Source organism: Atta colombica, unplaced genomic scaffold, assembly GCF_001594045.1.
Source record: "Atta colombica isolate Treedump-2 unplaced genomic scaffold, Acol1.0 scaffold9, whole genome shotgun sequence".
Taxonomy (NCBI): Eukaryota; Metazoa; Arthropoda; class Insecta; order Hymenoptera; family Formicidae; genus Atta; species Atta colombica.
Genome location: NW_017259583.1, coordinates 713,654 through 718,030, shown reverse-complemented (window position 1 = coordinate 718,030; position 4,377 = coordinate 713,654). Strand labels below are relative to the sequence as shown.

The 4,377-nt window shown below is 29.6% G+C and overlaps 1 protein-coding gene and 1 long non-coding RNA gene across 2 annotated transcripts in view; one reads left to right on the top strand and one right to left on the bottom strand.

Annotated features, from left to right (window-relative positions):
- The window catches only part of LOC108693481, a 21,839-nt gene extending 18,741 nt beyond the window's left edge, over positions 1-3,098 (top strand). Inside the window, exon 3 of the long non-coding RNA XR_001932028.1 lies at positions 3,086-3,098. This is a non-coding gene — a long non-coding RNA (uncharacterized LOC108693481). The remainder of the gene's footprint in view (positions 1-3,085) is intronic.
- The window catches only part of LOC108693480 (protein diaphanous), a 114,710-nt gene that overhangs the window by 66,388 nt on the left and 43,945 nt on the right, over positions 1-4,377 (bottom strand). The window lies entirely within an intron of this gene.

Here is a 4,377-nt window from a genome sequence, read left to right as displayed (position 1 = left end):
ATATATAATTATATACAAAATTAATTATACAGGATATCCTAAATAAATAATTTTTGTCTCTTGCTATATTTGTGTAAAATTGAAATATTTGAGTAAAAAATTATTAAAAATCAATATTCAGCAATTTTTAGTAATTAATATCTTGTTAATAATTACGAAAATTGCAAAATGAAGAACATTTCGATTCAGTTTTAGTCCGTTCTGTCTAAACATGAGCGTTTTGTCAAAACTGGACACTTTGTATATGAAATATGTTTATACTCTCTTTCTTTTGTAAAATTATAGTGTAATAAAAATCTTTTTCAAAAATATTCTTATTGAAGGTTCTCTTATTCCAACCTAATGGCAGTTTTAATTCTCTGTCAAAAATTATTACTTCTCGAAATAAACTATTGTATCATATTAAAAATTAAAATCCAAATGATACAATTTTAATTAACTACTGTACAAAATTAAAAATTAAAAAATGATATTGTGGGATTAATAATGGCGCAACAGAAGTTTTATTGCTTATAACAAAGAACTATATATATCTGGATTCAAAAGCGTCTAACAAAATTTGCTCGTCGCGGCGTCATTCGTCTACCTGCACGCCGCCACTCGCTAATATGACGCCGTGCTCCCGCTATTCATCTGTCATCAAGCTAGGATTCGCGATCGCGGTTTCAAGGGTGCTTCACGAATTGTCGTCAAAATATAAATGACTTAGGAAATTTATCCTATAATACAGTCTTAACTAACAAAGTTAAATTCTATCAAATTAAAAAATAAAACTCAAGTGATATTGTCTTTGTTACTTTCTTAACTCTAATGATATGTATTATTCGTCTAATGATATGTATTATACGTATAAAGGATTTGATATCAACAATTGGCGCCAAGTTAAAACCCATACCAAATAATAAATTAAATAAAGAATCCAAAGAATATGAGTGATACCATTTTTAACTTTTGTGTATCCTGAAATCAGATATATATTTTGTTCCTATTGAAGAATCTTCTTGTTCCGATTCAAATAGCTTTAATTCTTCTTATACGAAATTTTTATATCGCAATTCATTCAAAATTTTCTCTTCTAACCAAAGTCATAATTATTTAATTTTCCTTCAAAACATTATTCAAAATGTTATGATAAAATTGCGTTATGTCCATTCAAGTGTTACATCAAAAAATTAAAAAAGTAAACACTTAGCGCTGCAAATGCCAAAAAATCGGCTAGAACTGGTTGTTAAGAGATACTTTATTCTTGGATGTGGTGCTCAGATTAAAAAATTGATTAAAAATATTTAAAGATCATAACTATCAGGAACTGTAGGACTCTTCGAGAACAAAAGAATTCCATAATAAAAATTTATTTTTGTGAAACTTGAGGTGCCAGCTCTTAGAGCTTATTAAGAGAATATTTAAAATTTATTTTAAAATATTAGGAAGTGGCACTTGTTAAAATTTATCAGAAACTCTTCGAGAACTATAAGATTTCATAATAAAAATCAACTTTTTCAAATCTTGAAGTGCCGGAGTTAGTAACCTTTTTTCTTTTTTTTTTTTGCTAAATCAACGTAACTATTTATAAAACCTAAAAATTATTGCGAGTGCAAGCAGAACTATTAATAAAATTTCCGATTTTTGAAAATGAAACGCTAACTGAGTAATACTCTTACATTTTTATGAAATATTACTCTTACATTTTTTTGTTCCTTTAAATCATTAAATACAACTGAACATATTAATTACATCATTCCATACACTGATGAAAATTTCATAATGAATTTTGAGTAACATGTAACAGAAGATATGCAGTAACTGAAAAGTAATGAATAATATAACTGAAAAACTAAGCTACAGTGTTCCTAAATGTAATGAACATTAAATTTAATGTTCATAGTATTAGAAAAATTAATTTATGAGTTAATGAAATGAGATCTGACTAAAAATTAATAAATGCATTAATGAAATATAAGAAATGTATAATTCAAAAGTGATGTAAATGAAATCTAAATTATTATTTTGATTTTTTAAATGTAATGAACGAGCATTAAATTTGATGGATATTTTAATAAATTAATACAAATAAATTAATACACTTAATTTTTAATGTATATAGTGCTTATATGAGCCAACATTAGATGTTAGTGTATAAAATAATCAAAACTCTATTGTATCTATCTAATAATAAAAATTCGATATACGTTTCGATCCTCGTTTTACTTAATATACTTATATACTTCATTTTTAATTAGAGTTTTTGCAGTACACTTAATTTTCTAGTCATTACAAACTTAAATCTCATTAACATGTATAATCATAAATGTACATAAATAATCATTTCAATTACAGAGAATTTAAATTGTATTCACCAGTAGACATTAAAGATTAATAAAATTTAAGAACGTTTCTAACAGTGTACGATTAAATCTCTGTCAAACGGCAAAAAACATACTATCTACGCGAGCTTACACTGTAACTCCAAATATACATGCATTAACACGTCAAAAACACTCCAGCAAAAAGTATTAGGTGTACAACGTTGCTTCCGCCGTTTTTTTCCGAAATTCGAGGCTTTATTGTAAAAAACTGGTTATACATTTATGATTCAAAGTATTGTCCATCGCCGGCCACTACTTTCTTCCATCTTTAGGGTAGCTACGAATCCCGCGTCGAAAAAACTGGTCATCTTTTGAGGCTATCCACGAATCGATCCAATTTTTTACTTCTTCATAAGACCGGAAATGCTGGTCAGCCAGGCCGTGTGCGATTGATCGAAACAAGTGATAGTCAGAGGGAGCAACGTCTGGAGAATATGGCGGGTGGGGTAGGACTTCCCATTTCAACGTTTCCAAGTATGTCTTGACCACTTTCGCAACATGGGGTCGAGCATTGTTATGCTGCAAAATCACTTTATCGTGTCTCTCGTTGTATTACGGCCGTTTGTCTTTCAATGCTCGGCTCAAACGCATTAATTGCGTTCGATACCGATCGCCTGTGATTGTTTCAGTCGGTTTTAATAGTTCATAATACACTACGCCGAGCTGGTCCCACCAAATACAGAGCATGACCTTGGACGTCAAAATCACCGTTCTTGAAGCGTTGAAACCACTCACGACACGTTCTTTCACTAATAGCGGCCTCACCATAAGTATTTGAGAATATTCGATGCCTCAGCCGCAGATTTCTTCATATTGAAGCAAAAAATTAAAATCTCCCGCAAATGACGAGAATTTGGCTCGTAAACTGACATTTTCAATCGAGAATAACTTTATGATGCAGACACAAATCGACTAATGTTTCTATGGGTTTCTATGGGGTTATGTTGACAGATGCCCAAGTTTATTGTATGATGTCTATGATCTATTTATTTCGATCACCACTTATCGCTAAAGCCACCTATAGGAAAACGGTGGAAGCAAAGTTGTATACCTAATAGCAGATATTATAAAACGATTCGATAGCTTCGACAAAGTGTATTTCATAAGAAACTGTGTATTTCGTAAGAAATAACGTATAATAAAGCAAAGGTATCGAAAAGGTATAAGCAACGTAAAGGTATATAACGATTAGCATTACGCTTTGCGTAGTGTATTTAATTAATTACATCGTTTAACATATCTAATTGTGAATTAAAACATATTTAATCGTACTAAAATAACATTCTTGGATAGTATAGGTGGCGCCGATTTTACACATCTATTCATGCGCGTTGATAAGCATTTGTTTAATCTCCGTCGTTGTTTCTCAATGGTTTTTTGTCATTGAATCTTACGCATTAAGGTCACATAAAGGTGAGCGATATTGTGTAAAAACAGAAAGTGCTATTCGGATAATAAGGATAGTATTACGTGTGATAGTGCTACGTCAGAGCATGTTTCGTTTCATAATACTAACAAAGGAAGGTTCACAACTGTTAGGAACCGATTTGATTTTTCATGAGATATGTTATTAAACATGAAAATCTAAGCGACACGTATTTTTTCATATGTACGCTAACTCATGTTTAAGAGATGAAACACTCTTTTAAAAAAAAACGATATTTTTCTTTCAAGGTGAATATCGTCGGAAATATAAGATAGAAAAAAATTTTTTAAACAAAAGTTGTAAAAGTGGTTTCAAGAGTACTTTAAAGTTATAGATAAAAAAAATTTTGTTAATTTTTTTGTTAAACAAAATACCCCCATAATTTTTTTAAATTATCAAATTTTTTTTTACCAAATTAAAAGATTATTTTTTATAAATTTATGTGTAATAAAGTTATATTACAACATAACATTTTCGAGAATTAATTATTAACGCTTCCGTACGTAATGATCATATGCATAATTGTCGTCGGAACAATAAAACATATGAAAACTTGAAAAGTTATCTTAAGTAAAATTTGTATAG